Here is a 24134-nt window from a genome sequence, read left to right as displayed (position 1 = left end):
TGCGATGGAGGAGGATTTCCTGGAGTGCATTAGGGATGGTTTTCGAGACCAATATGTCGAGGAACCAACGAGAGGGCTGGTCATCCTAGACTGGGTGATGTGTAATGAGAAAGGACTAATTAACAATCTTGTTGTGCGAGGTCCCTTGGGAAAGAGTGACCATAATATGATAGAATTCTTTATTAAGATGGAGAGTGATACAGTTAATTCAGAGACTAGGGTCTTGAACTTGGGGAAAGGTAACTTTGATGGTCTGAGACGTGAATTGGCTAGAATAGATACTTAAAGGGTTGACGGTGGATATGCAATGGAAAACATTTAAAGATCACATGGATGAACTTCAACAATTGTACATCCCTGTCTGGAGTAAAAATAAATTGTGGCTTGACCCATCCACCTCCACGGAGGTGTGTGGGGGACCTGACCCATCCACCTCCATGGCACGAACCTGGTATTGCAGTACTTCCAGGAACGGTGCAGTGGCTCTAGGCCTTTTGGCTAAGAGCATTGGCGCAGAGTGATCCTTGGCGTGTGCAAGGTGACCTCTGGCGTTTGTGATTTGACAAAGAATTGGAACGATTGGCTACGAATTTCAAAAAAAAAAAAAAAATTGTGGAGCTGGCTCAACCGTGGCTAACAAGGGAAATTAAGGATCGTGTTAAATCGAAGGAAGAGGCATATAAATTGGCCAGAAAAAGCAGCAAACCTGAGGACTGGGAGAATTTTGTAATATAGCAGAGGAGGACAAAGGGTTTAATTAGGAGGGGGAAAATAGCATATGAGAGGAAGCTTGCTGGGAACATAAAAGCTGACTGCAAAAGCTTCTATGGATATGTGAAGAGAAAAAGATTAGGGAAAACAAACGTAGGTCCCTTGCAGTCAGATTCAGGTGAATTTATAATGGGGAACAAAGAAATGGCGGACCAGTTAAACAAATACTTTGGTTCTGTTTTCACGAAGGAAGACACAAATGACCTTGCGGAAATACTAGGGGACCGAGGGTCTCGTGAGAAGGAGGAACTGAAGGATATCCTTATAAAGCGTGAAATTGTGTTAGGGAAATTGATGGGATTGAAGGCCGATAAATCCCCCTGATAGTCTGCATCCCAGAGTACTTAAGGAAATGGCCATAGAAATAGTGGATGCATTGGTGATCATTTTCCAACAGTCTATCGACTCTGGATCAGTTCCTATGGACTGGAGGGTAGCTAATGTAACACCACTGTTTAAAAAAGAAGGAAGAGAGAAAATGGGTAATTATAGACCAGATAACCTGACATCAGTAGTGGGGAAAATGTTGGAATCAATTATTAAGGATGAAATAGCAGCGCATTTGGAAAGCAGTGACAGGATCGATCCAAGTCAGCATGGATTTATGAAAGGGAAATCATGCTTGACAACTCTTCTGGAATTTTTTGAGGATGTAACTAATAGAGTGGACAAGGGAGAACCAGTGGATGTGGTGTATTTGGACCTTCAAAAGGCTTTTGATATGGTCCCACACAAGAGATTGGTGTGCAAAATCAAAGCACATGGTATTGGGGGTAATGTACTAACATGGATAGAGAACTGGTTGGCAGATAGGAAACAGAGAGTCGATAAATGGGTCCTTTTCAGAATGGAAGGCAGTGACTAGTGGTGTACCGCAGGGCTCAGTGCTGGGACCCCAGCTCTTTACAATATACATTCATGATTTAGATGAAGGAATTGAGTTAATATCTCCAAGTTTGCAGATGACACTAAACTGGGTGGCGGTGTGAGCTGTGAGGAAGCTGCAAAAAGGCTGCAGGGTGACTTGGACAGGTTAGGTGAGTGGGCAAATGCATGGCAGATGCAGCATAATGTGGATAAATGTGAGGTTATACACTTTGGTGGCAAAAACACGAAGGCAGAATATTATCTGAATGGCGGCAGATTAGGAAAGGGGGAGGTGCAACGAGATCTGAGTGTCATGGTTCATCAGTCATTGAAAGTTGGCATGCAGGTACAGCAGGTGGTGAAGAAGGCAAATGGTATGTTGGCCTTCATAGCTAGGTGATTTGAGTATAGGAGCAGGGAGGTCTTACTGCAGTTGTACAGGGCCTTGGTGAGGCCTCACCTGGAACATTGTGTTCAGTTTTGGTCTCCTAATCTGAGGAAGGACGTTCTTGCTATTGAGTAAGTGCAACGAAGGTTCACCAGAGTGATTCCCGGGATGGCAGGACTGACATATGAGGAGAGACAAGATCGATTGGGCCTTTATACACTGGAGTTTAGAAAGATGAGAGGGGATCTCATAGAAACTTACAAGATTCTGACGGGACGGGACAGGTTAGATGCGAGAAGAATGTTCCCGATCAGGGGTAGGCCATTTAGGACTGAGATGAGGAGATACTTCTTCACTCAGAGAGTTGTTAACCTGTGGAATTCCCTACCACAGAGAGTTGTTGATGCCAGTTCATTGGATATATTCAAGAGGGAGTTAGATATGGCCCTTACGGCCAAAGGGATCGAGGGGTATAGAGAGAAAGCAGCAAAGGGGTACTGAGGGAATGTTCAGCCATGATCTTATTGAATGGTGGTGCAGGCCCGAAGGGCCGAATGGTCTACTCCTGCACCTATTATCTATGTTTCTATGTTATTTTTCACAAGTTTTCCTCTTAATATAGAAACCTTGGTAAAGGGCCAAGGCCCATTGAGCAAAACACTACCCAAGTTGACAAGAGTAAAAGGCAAGTTAGGTCACTTTTTTAGGGTAGTCTGTGTCCATTATAAGAACATAAGAAATAGGTGCAGGAGTAGGCCAGTCAATCCCTCTAGCCTGCTTCGCCATTCCATAAGATCATGGCTGATCATCTACCTCAACTTGCCTTCCCGCACTATCCCCAGGTCCTTTGATTCTTTTCATTTCCAAAAATGTTTTGATCTCGGCCTCGAATATACTGAAGGACTGAATGTCCACAGCCCTCTGGGGTAGAGAATTCCAAAGATTCACAACCCTTTGAGTGATGAAATTTCTCCTCATCTCAGATCTAATGTGTCAGGCATCGCTCAGTGGGTAGCGCTCTCACCTCCGTGTCAGAAGGTTGTGGGTTCAAGTACCACTCCAGAGACTCGAGTGAAAAATCTAGGCTGAAGATCCAGTGCAGAAGAGTTATTCCTGATGACCTGGTCAATATTTATCCCTCAATTAACATCACTAAAACAGATTGTCTGGTCATTATCACATTGCTGTTTGCAAATTGGCTGCTGCACTTCCTTCATTACAACAGTGACTACATTTCAAAAAGTAATTCATTGTCAGTAAAGTGCTTTGGGACATCCGGTGATCTTAAATAAAGGCAATTACAAAGGTATGAAGGCAGAGTTGGCTAAAGTGGACTGGGAAAATAGATTAAGGTGTAAAGCAGTTGATAAGCAGTGGCAGACCTTCAAGGAGATATTTCAAAACTTTCAACAAAAATATCTTCCAGTAAGAAGGAAAGACTTTACGAGAAGGGAAAATACAATCCATGGCTAACTAAGGAAGTAAAGGATGGTATCAAACAGAAAACAATGGCATTCAAATTGGACAAGATTAGCGGGAGGTCAGAGGATTGGGAAATAGTTAAAAACCAGCAAAGGATAACTAAAAAAATAATAAAGAGAGGGAAGATAGATTATGAGAGTAAACTAACAAGAAATATAAAAACTGATATTAAAAGCTTCTACAGGTACATAAAAAGGAAGAGAGTGGCTAAAGTAAACATTGGTCCCTTAGAGGATGAGACTGGGGAATTAATAATGGAACAGAGAAATGGCAGAGACTTTAAACAAATATTTTGTATCGGTCTTCACAGTAGAAGACCCTAAAAACATCCCAATAATGGATAATCAAGGGGCTATGGGGAGGGAAGAACTTAAAACAATCACTATCTCTAAAGAAAAAGTACTCGGTAAAATAATAGGACTAAAGATGGACATGTCCCTTGGACCTGATGCCTTGCATCCCATGGTCTTAAAAGAAGTGGCTGCAGAGATAGCGGATGCATTGGTTGTAATCTACCAAAGTTCTCTGGATGCTGGAGAGGTCCCAGCAGATTGGAAACCCGCAAATGTAGCACGCCTATTTAAAAAAGGAGGCAGACAGAAAGCAGGAAACTATAGACCAGTTAGCTAACATCTGTCATTGGGAAAATGCTGGAGTCCATTATTAAGGAAGCAATAGCAGGACATTTGGAAAAGCATAATACAGTCAAGCAGAGTCAGCATGGTTTTATGAAAGGCAAATCATGTTTGACAAATTTGCTGGAATTCTTTGAGGATGTAATGAGCAGGGTGGATAAAGAGGAACCAGTAGATGTCATGTATTTGGATTTCCAGAAGGTATTCGATAAAGTGCCACATAAAAGATTACTGCACAAGATAACATTTCGCAGGGTTGGAGGTAATATATTAGCATGGATAGCGGACTGGCTAACTAACAGACAACAGAGAGTCAGGATAAATGGGTCATTTTCCGGTTGGCAAACGGTAACCAGTGGGGTGCCACAGGGATCGGTGATGGGGCCTCAACTATTTACAATCTATATTAATGACTTGGATGAAGGGACTGAGTGTAATGTAGCCAAGTTTGCTGATGATACAAAGATGGGCCGGGGTGGGGGGGAAGAAAGTTGTGGGGAGGACACAAAGAATCTGCAAAGGGTAATAGACAGGCTAAGTGAGTGGGCAAACATTTGGCTGATGGAGTATAATGTGGAAAAGTGTGAGGTTATCCACTTTGACAGGAAAAATAAAAAGCAAATTATTATTTAAATGGAGAGAGATTACAAAAGTACAGAGGGACCTGGGGGTCCTTTTGCATGAAATACAAAAAGTTAGTATGCAGGTACAGCCAGTAATCAGGGAGTCAAATTGCAAGGGGCATGGAGTATAATAGCTGGAAAGTACTGCTGCAACTGTATAAGGTTTTGGTGAGACCACACCTAGAGTACTGCGTACAGTTTTGGTCTCCTTATTTAAGGAGGGATATACTTGCATTGGAGGCACTTTAGAAAAGGTTCTTTTGATTGCTAGAGATGAACGGATTGACTTATGAAGAAAGGTTGAGTAGATTGGGCCGACACTCATTGGAGTTTAGAAGAATGAGAGGTGATCTTATTGAAACATATAAGATACTGAGAGGGCTTGACAAGGTAGATTCAGAGAGAATGTGTCCACTCATGGGAGAATCTAGAACTAGGGGGCAAAGTTTAAGAAAAGGTGTTGCCCATTTAGAACTGAGATGAGGAGGAATTTCTTAAGGACATAAATACGTGTAATTCTCTACCCCAGAGAGCTGTGGAGGCTGGGTCATCGAATATATTTAAGATGGAGATAGACAGATTTTTGAAAGATTAGGGAGTGAAGGGTTATGGGGAGCGGGCAGGGAAGTGGAGCTGAGCCCATCATGATCAGCCATGATCTTATAGAATAGTGGAGCAGGCTCGAGGGGCCGAATGGCCTACTCCTGCTCCTATTTCTTATGTTCTTTAGTGATCATGAAATGCGCAGTATTTTATTTTTAATCGTCAACTCCTTATTCTGAGAATATTCCTTCAGATGTTCCTGAAAGTCTTAGATTTGAGAACCTTCATTTTTAGCCTTCAACCTGCTATAACATGCACCCAGAAGCTCAGAATTGCAGGCACATTAAACTTTAGGCACCACTTAACTGGCCCTAAAGCTCTTTGATTGTTACTTATCTATGTTACACAGGAGGTCACCAAAAGTGTCTGCCAAGTACAAGTCGGAGAAGCATAAAGGCACCTTTAGTCTTCAGGCTCAAAAGAATTGCCGAGGAGATGAGAATCTCCAGCTTTTAATACCAGTCCCAGAAATTGCAAAGCTTTAAAAAGTTAACATTAGGATCCATACCTACTAAAAGTCAAGGTGGGTGGGTCCAAGCTGATCTGGCATCCCACCATTCCAACTCCTCTTTTTCCTCCAGATGGCATAAATATAGAGGGCCTTCCATTGGGATACCCAAGGTCCCAAATCGTAACAAAAAATAGGTGGCCCAAAACCTGCCTCTCAAACTGTCTTCTGCCACTGAGTTACCCCACCGCCCACCCGACCCCCCTCCCACTACCACCAGCCCCCAAACAATTATCCATTAAAGTATATGTGACACTCATAGTTTATGCTTTTAAATAATTTCATATTCAGAAGCACTGCCTAGCAGCCCTGGACAGCAAATTTATATGCCCTAAAATTAAGAAGCAGTGGCGCAGGAATTGGTTAGGACCCATTTTTGTAGCAAGCACACCAACCAGGAAGCCCAATGTTCACCTGAAATTGGGCCTTGGGCCTCACTTGCCAAATATGGGCGAGCTGCCGGAGTCTGTCGCGCCATCATGTGCAGCTCACCCATTTTGCCTACACAAAGGCTCATCGATTGTGGCCTGAAGCTCGGTCATGGAATGGATGGGGAGATGCGGGAGTGGGGGGAAATAAAGGCAATGGAGGGGGCTGATTGCGAATACTGTGGATTCCTTGCTTCAAAACAGATTTTTTGGAAAACCTTTTAATGTCAGCCGCAACAGCCACTACAGAACATCCACCCCGCTCCTTGCAGTTCACTTTCTGTAAGGGGCCCTAAACAAGTTCAGTTACATATGTAAGAGACGTAATGCCTGCTTTTCGGGTGGGACATTTTTCAAAGGGTCCTGGTATTAATCCTCATAATTGGGTCTCATTCGGCTCTAAAACCAGCGCAACAAGCTCCAATTTTTAACCCAGTGTACTTCCAGTGCTGCGGCCAAGGAATGGCATTGACGCTAAATGAAAACATTTTCACATTATCACATTGGCCCAAAAATTGCAGTCAGCGGTGCAGTTATGGAGTACACCAACGATCTCTGAAAAGATTACGAACTTGCTCTTCAGTGCTGCAGAGTTGTGCGCAGTGTATTACATCACGAAGGCCAGGAGCGCAGTGTACAACCTATGCATAAAGGAAGACATGTCCCCAAAATCTTTCAAAACTAAGCCACACCCACAGAAACTTCTTTCAGTCTCTTCCATTGAAATTACATTTTTAAAACTTTTGAAAACCTTTGAAAACTTCTTAAAAACTTCTAAAAACTTACAATTAAACTGGTACTTGGACTTATTCATGCAGCATTATTTTGTTAAAATTATTTAATAAAATACCAACAATAATTTGGCATCTGTTTTCCACTTGAGGGGGAAATAAAAGATCATTTGTGGCCAATAGAAAGATTCTTATTCTTTGACCATTTACTAAAGTGAAATAAATCGTTTAGCTGCTCAACTTTCGATTGAAGTTTGAACAGTTTCTATCACTTGGGAAGTATATTAAGTGTTATGTTATTTATACTTCATGCTAAGAAACATGTTCCTTTTCTTATTTGCACTAAGGAGCATTGTGGAGCATTGTAGAATTTTTGCTAGCCCTAAAAATTACCTGTGTTGTGCTTCAAACATCCCAGCATTTTAAATTAAGGATGTGTTCAGATTGATTTTATGTAAATCAGGTAAGTGTTTTATTCCTTTAAGGTGAGCATGTAATGTCCTGCCAATGGTCCATTACGACAGATTGCAATTCAAGAGGCATTGGCAATGTTTCTTTTCATTTACAATGCACCGTGCGTGTAACACACCGCTGTGGGGCAGCTTTAAATATATTATCATCTTCATAGGTGGTCCCTTGAACAAGGAAGACTTGCTTCCACATGAGTTCACAGATGTTTCAATGAAATGTATTATATCAAATAATTAAATAGCAAAATGGTTTTAGTTCGTGGAGGAAGTATAAATGATCTGTGCCGAATGCCCAGTTCTTGATCACACAATCAGAGAGCAGAAAACATCGATAATTAATGAACATGAATTGTCATTTTTTTTTAATGTTTCTAAATGTTGCCACTTGGTACATGTATTTAATTGTGAAGTGATAACCGAATGGTTAACAATCTTTTCAGACGCACTCAAGTGGGTTTCTTTCTCAGTGAAACAGGCTCCTATGCCAACTTTCACTATCTGTAAGATTTTCAGCAGTCGGTGACCAATTAGCCCAACTTTGCACCAGAAATTAGGATTTCCACGGCGGAGCGGAGCGTACCTTGACAGATCGCAAGTTCGGGATTTAGCTCATGCGCAAGCAGAAATCCCGAAATTGTGGTCAATTTCAAAGGCGGTATGATGGCGTACTCTTAGCGGTACAGCAGCGACAGCAAGTAATCAGGAAGGCAAATGGAATGTTGGCCTTTATTGTAAGGGGGATAAAGTATAAAAGCAGAGAAGTCCTGCTACAACTTTTATAAATATATTAAGACCAAGAGGATAACTAAAGAAACAATAGGGCTTATTAGAGACAATGAGGGTAATCTGTGTGTGGAGGCAGAAGATGTGGGTATGGTTCTTAATGAATACTTTGCATCTGTTTTCACAAAGAAGAGGGGTGATGCAGACACTGCTATTGGGGAGGAGGAGTGTGAAATATTAGATGAAGTGAAGCAAAAGAGGAAATAGCTGAGGCTTTGACCATCATTTTCCATTCCTCTCTGGCTTCAGGTGTGATGCCAGCAGATTAGAGGACTGCTAATGTGGTACCTTTGTTTAAGAAGGGAGAAAGGAATAGAACGAGTATTTACAGGCCAGTCAGCCTAACCACAGTGGTGGGAAAATTATTGGAAAAAATTCTGAGTGATAGGATAAATTTTCATTTAGAAAGACACGGATAAATCAAGGGCAGCCAGCACGGATTTTTTAAGGAAAGGTCATGTCTGACTAACCTGATTGAATTTTTTGAGGAGGTAACAAGGAGGGTCGATGAGGGTAGTGCGTTCGATGTAGTGTACATGGATTTCAGCAAGGCTTTTGATAAGGTCCCACATGGCAGACTGGTCATGAAAGTAAAAGCCCATAGTGTTATATATGTGGACTTGTATTTACTCTGTACAGCCATCAGCGGGCTCATTCCCTGGAGTCCCAAGGGATCCCATTATCCCTTGGGAGCACAGGCATTTAAGGAGGCTTCACAGTTTGGAGATGCACTCTGGAGACCTGCAATAAAAGACTAAGGTCACACTTTACTTTGAGCTCACAGTGTTCAGTCTGACTCTTTCTCCATACACAACAACTGGCGACGAGATACAGATAGCGAACCCAAAGATGCAGAAAACAGTGGACATCCTGGAGAAATTTTCGGAGGGAGATGATTGGGAAACTTTTCTGGAGCGACTCGACCAATACTTCGTGGCCAATGAGCTAGATGGGGAAGAGAGCGCTGCAAATGAAGGTGATCCTCCTCACCTTCTGTGGGACACCAACGTATGGCCTCATGAAGAATCTGCTCACTCCAGCGAAACCCACAAAGAAATTGTACGACGATTTGTGCACACTGGTCCGAGAGCATTTGAACCCGAAGGAAAGCGTTCTGATGGCAAGGTACCAGTTCTACACCTACTAAAGATCTGAAGGCCAGGAAGTGGTGAGTTATGTTGTCGAGCTAAGCCACCTTGCAGGTCATTGCGAATTTGAAGGACATTTGGAGCACATGCTCAGAGACCTTTTCGTACTTGGCATTGGCCATTAAGCCATACTTCGCAAACATTTGACTGTAGAGACCACAACCTTGAGTAAGGCCATAGCGATATCCCAGGCATTCATTGCCACCAGTGACAATACTAAGTAAATCTCTCAGCACACAATTGCTGCTACAAGTACTGTGAACAAAGTGATGTAGTTTTCAACTCGTAATGTACAGGGCAGGTCACACATACCTGCAGCTGCACGTCTGCAGATGTCTCAGAGTCCACCATCAAGGGTGATGAATGCATTGCCATTAACACCTTGTTGGCACTGCGGGGGTGATCATTGTTTCCATTCATGCCAATTCAAAGAGTACGTTTGCAAGGGCTGTAGAACAATGGGACACCTCCAACGAGTGTGCAGGCGAGCTGCAAAGCCTGTTAAACTTGCAAACCACCATGTTGCAGAGGAGGACAGACCCACGGAGGATCACAATGAACCAGAGCCTCGGATCGAGAAGGCAGAGATACATGGCATGCACACATTCACCATGAACTGTCCACCGATAATGCTGAATGTTGAACGAAATGGAATCCCAGTGTCAATGGAGCTGGTCACGGGCGCGAGCCAGTCCATCATGGGCAAAAAGACTTTCAAAAGGTTGTGGTGCAACAAGGCCTTAAGGCCAGTCTTAATTCCAGTTCGCACGAAACTAAGAACTTACACAAAAGAACTGATTCCTGTAATCGGCAGTGCTACCGTAAAGGTCTCCTACAATGGAGCGGTGCACAAGCTACCACTCTGGGTGGTACTGGGTGATGGTCCCACGCTGCTCGGCAAGAGCTGGCTGGGAAAGATACGCTGGAACTGGGATGATGTCCGAGCACTATCGCCCGCTGATGAAACTTCGTGTGCCCAAGTCTTAAAAAAATTTCCTTCGCTGTTCGAACCAGGCATCGAGAAATTCCAAGGAGCAAAAGTGCAGATCCACCTAATTCCGGGAGCGCGACCCATCCATCACAAGGCGAGAGCAGTACCGTACATGATGAGAGAAAGGGTTGCGATCGAGCTAGTCCGGCTGCAAAGAGAGGGCATCATTTCACCGATCGAGTTCAGCAAGTGGGCCAGTCCTCAAGGGAGGCGGCACCGTCAGAATCTGTGGCGATGACAAAGTAACTATCAATCGTTTCTCCCTGCAGGACCAGTACCCACTACCAAAGGCCGATGACCTCTTTGCAACGCTGGCGGGAGGAAAGACATTCACAAAGCTGGATCTGACTTCAGCCTATATGATGCAGGAACTGGAGCAATCATCGAAGGTCCTCACCTGCATCAACACGCACAAAGATCTTTTTGTTTATAACAGATGCCCATTTGGAATCCGATTAGCGGCAGCGATATTCCAGAAAAACATGGAAAGTTTACTGAAGTCGGTCCCGTACACCGTGGTCTTCCAGGATGACATCTTGTTCACAGGTCGGAACACAGTCGAGCACCTGGAGAACCTGAAGGAGGTTCTTAGTCGACTCAACCGCATAGGGCCCAGGTTAAAATGCTCAAAATGCATTTTCCTGGTGTCTGAAGTGGAGTTCTTGGGAAGGAGGATTGCGGCGGACGGCATCAGGCCCACCATCGCGAAGACGGAGGCAATCGAGAACGCACCGAAGCCACTGAACGTGATGGAGTTGCGGTCGTTTCTGGGACTCTTGAACTACTTTGGTAACTTCTTACCGTGTCTCAACACACTGTTAGAACCACTGCATGTCTTACTACGAAAAGAGGACGAATGGGTTTGCGGCAAAAGCCAAGAAAATGCCTTTGTAAAAGCGAGAAAATTGTTATGCTCAAACAAATTGCTTGTGTTGTATGATCCAAGTAAGCGTTTGGTACTAGCATGTGATGCATCGTCATATGGCGCCGGGTGTGTATTGCAACAAGCTAATGATTTTGCAAAACTGTAACCAGTTGCTTATACATCCAGGAGTGTGTCTAAGGCTGAGAAAGCCTTCTGCATGATGGAAAAAGAAGCGTTAGCATGTGTCTATGGGGTAAAGAAAATGCATCAATACCTGTTTGGGCTAAAATTCAAATTGGAAACTGACCATAAGCCACTTATATCCCTGTTTTCCGAGAGTAAAGCGATAAATACCAATGCATTGGCCTGCATCCAGAGATGGGCGCTCACGTTGTCCGCATACAATTACGCCATCCGCCACATGCCAGGCACAGAAAACTGCGCCAATGCTCTCAGTAGGCTGCCATTGCCCACCACTGCAGATCTAGCCATGGTTATGAAAGCATTTGAGAGTAAGCAGTCACCCGTCACTGCCCAGCAGATCAATACCTGGACAAGCCAGGATCCCCTTATTATCTCTAGTCAAAAGCTATGTGCTTCATGGGAGCTGGTCCAGTGTCCCAGTGGAAATGCAGGAAGAGATAAAGCCGTTCCAGAAGCACAAAGATGAAATGTCTATACAGGCAGACTGCTCTCCGTGGGGCAATCGTGTAGTGATCCCCAAGAAGGGCAGAGACACCTTCATCAATGACCTCCACAGTACCAAGCCAGGCATCGTAATGATGAAAGCGATAGCCAGATCCCACGTGTGGTGGCCCGGTATCGATGCGGACTTAGAGTCCAGATGTAATACATGCTCGCAGTTAAGCAATGTACCCAGGGAGACGCCGCTAAGTTTATGGTCCTGGCCCTCCAAAACGCGGTTGAGGGTACATGTCGACTATGCAGGTCCGTTCTTGGGTAAAATGTTCCTTGTGGTTGTAGACGCGTACTCCAAGTGGATTGAATGTGAGATAATGTCGGCTAGCACGTCCGCTGCTGAAAGCCTGCGGGCCATGTTTGCCACACACAGCTTACCCGGTGTCCTGCTGAGCGACAACGGGCCATGTTTTATCAGTGCTGAGTTCAAATAATTCATGACCCGTAACGGGATCAAATATGTCACATCTGCCCCGTTTAAACCAGCGTCCAATGGTCAGGCAGAGAGAGCAGTGCAAACCATCAAGCAAGGCTTGAAGAGGGTAACTGACGGCTCACTGCAGACTCGCCTATCCCGAGTCCTACTTAGCTACCGCACGAGACCCCACTCACTCACTGGGATCCCACCTGCTGAACTGCTCATGAAGAGCACTCAAGACAAGGCTCTCGTTAGTTTACCCTGATCTACATGAACAGGTAGAGAGCAGGCAGCTTCAACAAAGCGCATACCATGATAGCGCAAATGTGTCACGCGAGATTGAAATCAATGATCCTGTATTTGTATTAAATTATGGACAAGGTCCCAAGTGGCTTCCCGACACTGTCGTGGCCAAAGAGGGGAGCAGGGTGTTTCGGATCAAACTTTCAAATGGACTCATTCACCGGAAACACTTGGACCAAATCAAACTCAGAGTCATGGACTATCCTGAGCAACCCACCTTGGACCTTACCTTTTTTGATCCCCCAACATACACACCAGTGGCAACCGGCACCACGGTTGACCACAAAGCAGATCCCATCATCCATAGCAGCCCAGCAAGGCCAGCTGCACAGCAGCCCAGCGAGGGCCCAATAAATGATTCAACAACACCAGCTTTCACACCAAAACGATCAACCAGGGCAAGAAGGGCCCCAGATGGACTCACATTGTAAATAGTTACATGATTGACTTTGTGGGGGAGTGTTGTTATATATGTGGACTTGTATTTACTGTGTACAGCCACCAGAGGGCTCATCCCTTGAGTCCCAAGGGATCCCATAATCCCTTGGGAACACAGGTATTTAAGGAGGCTTCACAGGTTGGAGAGGCACTCTGGAGACCTGCATGTATTTCATTTCCTTGTTAGCCCTCCCCAAATGCATTACCTCACACTTCTCCAGTTTAAATTCCATTTGCCACCGTTCTGCCCACCTGACCAGTTGATTGATATCTTCTTGCAGTCTATAGCTTTCTTCTTCATTATCAAGCACACAGCCAATTTTAGTATCATCTGAAAAGACTAAGGTCACACTTTACTTTGAGCTCACAGTGTTCAGTCTGACTCTTTCTCTATACACAACACATGGGATCCAGGGCAAAGTGGCAAGTTGTATCCAAAATTGGCTCAAACGCAGCAAGCAGAGGGTAATAGTTGATGGGTGTTTTTGTGACTGGAAGGATGTTTCCAGTGGGGTTCTGCAAGGCTCTGTACTATGTCCCTTGCTTTTTGTGGTATGCATCAATGACCGAGACTTGAATATAGGGCGTATGATTAAGAAGGTTGCAGATGATACTAAAATCGGCTGTGTGCTTGATACTGAAGAAGAAAGCTGTAGACTGCAGGAAGATATCAATCAACTGGTCAGGTGGGCAGAACAGTGGCAAATGGAATTTAAACTGGAGAAGTTTGAGGTAATGCATTTGGGGAAGGCTAACAAGGAAAGGGAATACACATTAAATGGTAGGACAGTGAGAAGTGTAGAGGAACAAAGGAACTTTGGAGTGCATGTCCACAGATCCCTGAAAGTAGCAGGCCAGGTAGATAAGGTGGTTAAGAACGCATACGGAATGCTTGCCTTTATTAGCCGAGGTATAGAATACAAGAGCAGGGAGGTTATGCTTGAACTGTATAAAACACTAGTTAGGCCACAGCTAGATTACTGTGTGCAGTTCTGGACACCACATTACAGGAAGGATGTGATTGCACAGGAGAGGGTACAAAGGTTTTTTACAAGAATGTTGCAGGGAGTGGAGAATTTTAGCTATGAGGACAGATTGGATAGGCTGGGTTTGTTTTCCTTGGCTGAGGGGAGACCTCATTGAGGTGTATAAAATTACGAGGGGCCGAGATATAGTGGATAGAAAGGGCCTAGTTCCCTTAGTAGAGGGCTCAACAACCAGGGGGCATACATTTAAAATAATTGGTAGAAGGTTTAGAGGGGATTTCAGGGGGAATTTCATCACCAGAGGGTTGTGGGGCCTGAAACTCACTGCCTGAAAGCGTGGTCGAGGCAGAAACCCTCACCACATTTAAAAAGTACTTAGATGTGCACTTGAAATGCCGTAACCTGCAGGGCTACCCTAGAGCTGGAAAGTGGGATTAGGCTGGATAGCCTTTTGTTGGCCGGCACAGACATGATGGCTCAAAATGGCCTCCTTCTGTGCTGTAAATTTCTGTGATTCTATGAACTGTACAGTCCGTTAGTAAGACCACACTGCATACAGTTTTGGTCTCCTTATTTAAGGAGGGATGTACTTGCATTGGAGGCAGTCCAGAGAAGGTTCACTCGCTTGAGTCCTGAGATAAAAAGGGTTGTCTTATGAGGAATGGTTGAGCAGGTTGGGCCTATACTCATTGGAGTTTAGAAGAATGAGAGGTGATCTTATTGGAACATATAAGATTCTGAGGGGGCTTGACAGGGTAGATGCAGAGAGGATGTTTCCCCTTGTGGGGGAATCTAGAACTAGAGGGGAAACTTTCAGAATAAGGGGTCGCCCAGTTAAGGCAGAGATGAGGAGGAATTTCTTCTCTCAGAGGGTCGCGAATCTTTGGAATTGTCTACCCCAGACAGTTGTGGAATCTGAGTCGTTGAATATACTTAAGGCGGAGATAAAGATTTTTGAACAGCAGGGGAGTCAAGGTTTATGGGAACAGGCAGGAAAGTGGATTTGAGGACAAGATCAGATCAGCCATGATCTTATTGAATAGTGGAACAGGCTCGAGGGGTCAAATGACCTACTCCTGCTGCTTTTTTGTATGTTCTTATGTTCATACCCACCGCAAAATTTGCCCCAATGGAGAGAAGTTCCTGCCGACTTCAAACAGCAGCTTCCTGCAACCGATGGAAATCTGACCACAAGTGCTCATGCGATACAAATTATGGGTGGAGATCAAGAGCAACTGGTCTTCAACTACACTTCTGTTCCATTAGGTCCTGATTGTGCTCATTTATGAGGTGTAGCAGAGCCTAAAGTTGGGGCTGAGATCCAGACTTTCAAATGCATATGTGACTTGTACATCCAAAAAATATGAAATGACAAATGTCCAACCCAGAAGAAAATGTCCTGATATTTCAACCTATTATCAATGTGATGAGAATCAGGAAATAATTCTGATACTGTCTGACAATCATAAATTTGATACCATGGTGATACCACTTAAGATAAGGATGGCATTTGGCTGCAGTGCATTTGTTTTTGTCAAGGTATGAAGGATGCAGTCTGCGTGACAGCTCCATAGAATACATTTCAGGATAATAATCTTGTTTACTTTCAATATGGTAAAATAAAATAATCTCATGATGATCACGGCATGTTTATTATCGCAAATGCTGTAATATCCTATTATTTTTGTTCAAAAAAAATTCTCAGCTGAAAATCGTGAATGTAGTAAATGTATCATGAATCAGCCTAACATCTGTGGCTGGGAAAATGTTGGAGTCCATAATTAAAGAAGCAGTAACGGGACATTTGAAAAAGCAAAATTTGGTCAGGCAAAGTCAGTATGGATTTATGAAGGGGAAGTCTTTGAGGCTGTAATGAATAGGGTGGATAAAGGGAAACCAGTGGATGTGGGGTATTTGGACTTCCAGAAGGCATTTGACAAGGTGCCACACTAAAGATTACTGCACAAAATAAAAGTTCACAGGGTTGGGACTAATATATTAGCATGGATGTGCAAAGTTAGAGCACATGGGATTGGGGGTAGTGTACTGACATGGATTGAGAACTGGTTGTCAGACAGGAAGCAAAGAGTAGGAGTAAATGGGTACTTTTCAGAATGGCAGGCAGTGACTAGTGGGGTACCGCAAGGTTCTGTGCTGGGGCCCCAGTTGTTTACACTGTACATTAATGATTTAGATGAGGGGATTAAATGTAGTATCTCCAAATTTGCGGATGACACTAAGTTGGGTGGCAGTGTGAGCTGCGAGGAGGATGCTGTGAGGCTGCAGAGCGACTTGGATAGGTTAGGTGAGTGGGCAAATGCATGGCAGATGAAGTATAATGTGGATAAATGTGAGTTTATCCACTTTGGTGGTAAAAACAGAGAGACAGACTATTATCTGAATGGTGACAGATTAGGAAAAGGGGAGGTGCAAAGAGACCTGGGTGTCATGGTACATCAGTCATTGAAGGTTGGCATGCAGGTGCAGCAGGCGGTTAAGAAAGCAAATGGCATGTTGGCCTTCATAGCAAGAGGATTTGAGTACAGGGGCAGGGAGGTGTTGCTACAGTTGTACAGGGCATTGGTGAGGCCACACCTGGAGTATTGTGTACAGTTTTGGTCTCCTAACCTGAGGAAGGACATTCTTGCTATTGAGGGAGTGCAGCGAAGGTTCACCAGACTGATTCCCGGGATGGCGGGACTGACCTATCAAGAAAGACTGGATCAACTGGGCTTGTATTCACTGGAGTTCAGAAGAATGAGAGGGGACCTCATAGAAACGTTTAAAATTCTGACGGGGTTAGACAGGTTAGATGCAGGAAGAATGTTCCCAATGTTGGGGAAGTCCAGAACCAGGGGTCACAGTCTAAGGATAAGGGGTAAGCCATTTAGGACCGAGATGCGGAGGAACTTCTTCACCCAGAGAGTGGTGAACCTGTGGAATTCTCTACCACAGAAAGTTGTTGAGGCCAATTCACTAAATATATTCAAAAAGGAGTTAGATGAGGTCCTTACTGCTAGGGGGATCAAGGGGTATGGCGAGAAAGCGGGAATGGGGTACTGAAGTTGAATGTTCAGCCATGAACTCATTGAATGGCGGTGCAGGCTAGAAGGGCCGAATGGCCTACTCCTGCACCTATTTTCTATTATTCTATGTTTCTATGGATAGAAGATTGGCTGACAAACAGAAAACAGAGAGTCGGGATAAATGGTTCACTCTCTGATTGTCAATCAGTAATGAGTGGGGTGCCGCAGGGATCAGTGCTGGGACCCCAGCTATTTACATTCCATGTGAACAACTTGGAAGAGGGGACTGAGTGTAACGTAGCCAAGTTTGCTGACGATACAAAGATGGGAGGAAGGGTAATGTGTGAGGAGGACATAAAGAGACTGCAGGAAGACATAGACAGGCTAAGGGGGCAAGAATTTGGCAAATGGAGTATATTGTTGGAAAATGTGAGGTCATGCACTTTGGCAGAAAAAAAATCAAAGAGCATGTTATTATTTAAATGGAGAAAGATTGCAAAGTGCTGCAGTACAGCGGGACCTGCATTCGAAATAAAGTAAATGAGTTGACGGCACAAATCATTACAAATGGGTATGATTTGGTGGCCATTACAGAAACGTGGTTGCAGGGTGGCCAAGACTGGGAATTAAACATACAGGGGTATCTGACGATTCGGAAAGATAGACAAGAAGGGAAAGGAGGTGGGGTAGCTCTGGTAATAAAGGATGATATCAGGGCAGTTGTGAGAGACAATATTGGCTCTAATGAACAAAATGTTGAATCATTGTGGGTGGAGATAGTAAGGGGAAAAAGTCACTGGTGGGTGTAGTTTATAGGCCCCCAAACAATAACTTCACGGTGGGGAGGGCAATAATCAAGGGAATAATGGAGGCATGTGAAAGAGGAACGGCAATAATCATGGGGGATTTTAACCTACATATCGATTGGTCAAATCAAATCGCACAGGGTAGCCTGGAGGTAGATTCATAGAATGCACACGGGATTGTTTCTTAGAACAGTATGTTACAGAACCTACCAGGGAGCAAGCTATGTTAGATCTAGTCCTGTGTCATGAGACAGGAATAATAAACGATCTACTAGTAAAAGATCCTCTTGGAATGAGTGATCACAGTATGGTTGAATTTGTAATACAGATTGAGGATGAGGAAGTAGTGTTGCAAACGAGCGTACTATGCTTAAACAAAGGGGACTACAGTGGGATGAGGGCAGAGTTGGCTAAAGTAGACTGGAAACACAGACTAAACGGTGGCACAATTGAGGAACAGTGGAGGACTTTTAAGGAGCTCTTTCATAGTGCTCAACAAAAATATATTCCAGTGAAAAAGAAGGGCGGTAAGAGAAGGGATAACCAGCCGTGGATAATCAAGGAAATAAAGGAGAGTATCAAATTAAAAACCAATGCGTATAAGATGGCCAAGGTTAGTGGGAAAATAGAAGATTGGGAAAATTTTAAACGGCAGCAAAGAATGACTAAGAAAGCAATAAAGAAAGGAAAGATAGATTACGAAGGTAAACTTGCGCAAAACATAAAAACGGATAGTAAAAGCTTTTACATACATATAAAACGGAAAAGAGTGACTAAAGTAGATGTTGGTCCCTTAGAAGATGAGAAGGGGGATTTAATAATGGGAAATGTGGAAATGGCTGAGACCTTAAACAATTATTTTGCTTCGGTCTTCACAGTGGAAGACACAAAAACCATGCCAAAAATTGCTGGTCACAGGAATGTGGGAAGGGAGGACCTTGAGACAATCACTATCACGAGGGGGGTAGTGCTGGACAGGCTAATGGGACTCAAGGTAGACAAGTCTCCTGGTACTGATGAAATGCATCCCAGGGTATTAAAAGAGATGGCGGAAGTTATAGCAGATGCATTCGTTATAATCTACCAAAAGTCTCTGGACTCTGGGGAGGTACCAGCGGATTGGAAAACAGCTAATGTAACGCCTCTGTTTAAAAAGGGGGGCAGACAAAAGGCAGGTAACTATAAGCCGGTTAGTTTAACATCTGTAGTGGGGAAAATGCTTGAAACTATCATTAAGGAAGAAATAGCGGGACATCGAGATAGGAATAGTGCAATCAAGCAGATGCAGCATGGATTCATGAAGGGGAAATCATGTTTAACTAATTTACTGGAATTTTTTGAGGATATAACGAGCATGGTGCATAGAGGTGTACCGATGAATGTGGTGTATTTAGATTTTCAAAAGGTATTCGATAAAAGGTTACTGCAGAAGATAAGGGTACGCGGAGTCAGAGGAAATGTATTAGCATCGATGGAGAATTGGCTAGCGAACAGAAAGCAGAGAGTCGGGATAAATGGGTCCATTTCGAGTTGGAAATCGGTGGTTAGTGGTGTGCCACATGGATCGGTGCTGGGACCACAACTGTTTACAGTATACATAGATGACCTGGAAGAGGGGACAGAGTGTAGTGGAACAAAATTTGCAGATGACACAAAGATTAGTGGGAAAGTGGGTTGTGTAGAGAACACAGAAAAGCTGCAAAGAGATTTAGATAGGTTAAGCGAATGGGCTAAGGTTTGGCAGATGGAATACAATGTCGGAAAGTGTGAGGTCATCCACCTTGGGAAAAAAAACAGTAAAAGGGAATATTATTTGAATGGGGAGAAATTACAACATGCTGAGGTGCAGAGGGACCTGGGAGTCCTTGTGCATGAATCCCAAAAAGTTAGTTTGCAGGTGCAGCAGGTAATCAGGAAGGCGAATGGAATGTTGGCCTTCATTGTGAGAGGGATGGAGTACAAAAGCAGGGAGGTCCTTCTGCAACTGTATAGGGTATTGGTGAGGCCGCACCTGGAGTACTGCATGCAGTTTTGGTCACCTTACTTAAGGAAGGATATACTAGCTTTGGAGGGGGTACAGAGACGATTCATGAGGCTGATTCCAGAGATGAGGGGGTTACCTTATGATGATAGATTGAGTAGACTGGGTCTTTACTTGTTGGAGTTCAGAAGGATGAGAGGTCTTATAGAAACATTTAAAATAATGAAAGGGATAGACAGTATAGAGCCAGAGAGGTTGTTTCCACTGGTCGGGGAGACTTGAACTGGGGGGCAAAACCTCAAAATACGGGGGAGCCAATTTAAAACCGAGTTGAGAAGGAATTTCTTCTCCCAGAGGGTTGTGAATCTGTGGAATTCTCTGCCCAAGGAAGCAGTTGAGGCTAGCTCATTGAATGTATTCAAGTCACAGATAGATAGATTTTTAACCAATAAGGCAATTAAGGGTTACGGGGAGCGGGCGGGTAAGTGAAGCTGAGTCCACGGCCAGCTCAGCCATGATCTTGTTGAATGGCGGAGCAGGCTCGAGGGGCTAGATGGCCTACTCCTGTTCCTAATTCTTATGTTCTTATGTACTTTTGCATGAAACACAAAATAATAGTATGCAGGTATGGAAAGTGATCAGGAAGGCCAATGGAATCTTGGCCTTTATTGCAAAGGGGATGGAGTATAAAAGCAGGGAAGCCTTGTTACAGCTGTGCAGGGTATTGGTGAGGCCACACCTGGAATACTGCGTGCAGTTTTGGTTTCCATATTTACGATAGGATATATTTGCTTTGGAGGCAGTTCAGAGAAAGTTCATTAGGTTGATCCCGGGGTTGAGTGGATTGACTTATGAGGAAAGGTTGAGTAGGTTGGGCCTCTACTCATTGGAATTCAGACGAATGAGAGGTGATCTTATCGAAACGTATAAGATTATGAGGGGGCACGACAAGGTGGATGCAGAGAGGATGTTTCCACTGATGGGGGAGACTAGAACTAGAGGACATGATCTTAGGATAAGGGGCCACCCATTTAGACCTGAGATGAGGAGAAATTTCTTTTCTCAGAGGGTTGTGAATCTGTGGAATTTGCTGCCTCAGAGAGCTGTGGAAGCTGGGGCATTAAATAATTTTAAGACAGAAATAGACAGTTTCTTAACCAATAAGGGGATAAGGGGTGATGGGGAGCGGGCAGGGAAGTGGAGCTGAGTCCATGATCAGATCAGCCATGATCTTACTGAATGGCGGAGCAGGCTCGAGGGGCCTTATGGTCTACTCCTGCTCCTATTTCTTATGTTCTTATGTTCTTATCAATAGTACACATGGAGGTCAGTTGGAAAAGATATTTATAAAGTTTATGTTCATTGGTAAAATTGTTGGCATTATTATAGATAGAGCAACCAGTATAGCACAATCTATTCCTTCAGTTGATAATGGTGGCTCTTTGTGACCACGGCCCATATAAGCGCACAGTTATGTATAGTTAAAACGACACATCAACAGCAATGGAATCGATTTTTGGCAGGTGCAAGGTAAAGGTGGCATGTGTTACTTATTGGGTGTGAGCAATAGATGGGGTGAGGGCATGTTAGTGGAATGAGGCAAGTTGATGGGGAGCTGGCATCTTCCTGTTTCTCCTGTAACCTTGGTCTGTGTGGGACAGCCAAGGTGGTGAGCCAGAAGTAATAAAGAAGCAGTTCAGGTGCTCTGGTAGCTTTCCAGTTTTCAACATAACGTGAGTGGCCTGCATAGAGTGTCTTAAACGGAATGCACGTAAACAGAGTGTTAAACTTGGGACTTTGGAGAGAGTTGGAATTCTCTGCAGAGGGAAAGGAGGTGCTACTTTTTGCTTTGTGTTTCAGGTAAATAATTAATTTCATCTACCTAGAACTTCAATTAGATTTAGTAATTAGTTAAACACTAAACTGTAGGCTAAGTAAATTAATTACATGAACTATAATTAACTAAATAATTTAAAAACGATTATAAAGGGATGGCAGTGCAGCTTGTGGGAGTTTGTGGAGAACATTGCGATCCCGGATGGCCACGTCTGCAGTAAGTGTCTGCAACTTGAGGAAATTCAGCTCAGAGTTCTTGAGCTGGAGTCCGAGGTGCAAACATTGCGGAGCATCGGGGGGGCGGGGAAGCGGGGGAAGAAGAGTTACCCGGACATTTTGATCCAGGAGGCAGTCACACCCCTTAGGTTCGGTAGTAGTAAAGGTCTGGTTCATGGTCAGCGACAGGAGATTGTGACTGCAACTCAGGCAGATACGGGGAAGCCCAGGTGCAGTGCTGGAGGGGCTTCAGCCTTTTGCCCTTATCCAACAGGTATGAGGTTCTTGCTGCCTGTGTGGACGAGGGCAAAGTCTGACTGGTGGATGAGCAAACTGACCACAGCACCGTGGTTCAGCAGGCCATTCAAGTGGGGGTGGGGGGGGGGTAGTGAAAAGGAATGGTGTAGTGGTAGGGGACAGTATAGTCAGAGGTCGAAGATCAGCCATGATATTATTAAATGCCGGAATAGGTTCGAGGGGCCGTATGGACTACTCCTGCACCTAATTTTTATGTTCTTAAGGTGGCTCACCACTAACTTCTCAAGTGCAGTTAGAGATGTGCAATAAATGACACCACATCCTGTGAATGAATAAAATAAAACTACATTTGAATAATATATTCATTACATCTTGGGCAGCAAAAATAAAACCTGTTCGCAGTGAATTGTTAGGATCACAGGTTAATGAGCTTTGGTAGTTTTAAGTACTACAATGGATTTTGCAGTAAATTCCTTCACTTGGTCACCTATAATGGACAAACCATTCCTGTCGCAAGCACTTCTTGCAAACATATATTGGGTTAAAAATTCGTTATAGCCTGGTTTGAGGCGGCGAGACCGAGTGGCCGCTAACTTTAACGCTGGTCGATATCTATCGTCTTCAACTGGGATATTCCTTTTTAGTGCCCCAAAAGGGGAAGTGGAGCTCTAACTGAAGCATTTCACAATTCTCTTGGGGCGCGAAAGGCCCATCACAGGGCAGTAGCCTGGGAGTCGCAACTCAATTTGAGTCGCTAGGATACCAGCATCTTAGCTCCTAAAGAGGAGGTGAGGTCGACCTTCTGAAACCTGCAACAAAATAGAATGGAGGCTAACAACAGCTTTCCACAGGTCAGAGAGGTAAGTAATTGTTAAAGATTTGACTCTCAACACTTAGCTCTTCATTCCCTACAATATCGCCCCGGGATCCTCTGTGCACTGTCTGCTGCCCCCTGTCGGGAGTAGCGCCAGGTATTATGGCAGGTGGAAGCAGTCAATTTTGGAAACACATCGCAAAGGGGGCGTTGCACACTCTTGACATCACCAGATGGATTGCACTAGAGTGCACAGCGCTAAATGACAGTGCCGTGGGTTGTACTAGAGTGCACAGCGCTAAATGACAGTGCCGCCACTAAACCGGAAACGAAGTTCGCGGCAGGCTGTCATAGCTCGGTGCTCGGGCGGTAGATCTCACCGGCCCATTAGCGTCCCCCTCTGGTGCTAATGGGTGCCGCTAAGCCAACTAATGTTTAGCCCATAATTCTTCCTTCCTGCTTCGGGTTGAATATCATCAGTGAAGGAAACACTTTAAACACTTATTAGACTAGCTAATTAATTACTTTTGTTTATAAAATTGCAATGAGCTGCCTTCATTATTGCCTCCGGGCTATTCAGTCCCATCTGACAGCAAAATGACTGTCTCAATAAACATTCTGTCTTACTAAACCATAAAATTGATGCCTAAAAGAGGAACATGATGGAGTTGCGATCACATTGCTCATTTCATGCTTCTGTGATACAGCTGAGCAGCATGCCTGAGCCCCAACAATGACTGACACTTGAGTGTGTCGTCCAGCACCGGGTGCACAGGGCAATTTGGCTCCTGTAAGTGAGATGCTCTCGACTCTCCTCTTTGGTGTGCCAGGGAAAATTAATTTTCCAGGTGTAGTGAAGGCAATATAGGGGCAGAGACCATTGCATTAGGTCTCTATCCTCACAATCCTCCCCTGGGAATAAAGAACGTAAGAGGAGGAGGAGGCCATTCAGTCCCTCGAGCCTGTTTCGCCATTCATTGAGATCATGGCTGATCTGTGACTCCACATACCCGCCTTTGGACCATGTCCCTTAATATCTTTGGTTAACAGAAAGCTATCA

Source organism: Pristiophorus japonicus, chromosome 3 (genome assembly GCF_044704955.1).
Source record: "Pristiophorus japonicus isolate sPriJap1 chromosome 3, sPriJap1.hap1, whole genome shotgun sequence".
NCBI lineage: Eukaryota > Metazoa > Chordata > Chondrichthyes > Pristiophoridae > Pristiophorus > Pristiophorus japonicus.
Note: the sequence above shows the minus strand (reverse complement) of the source record.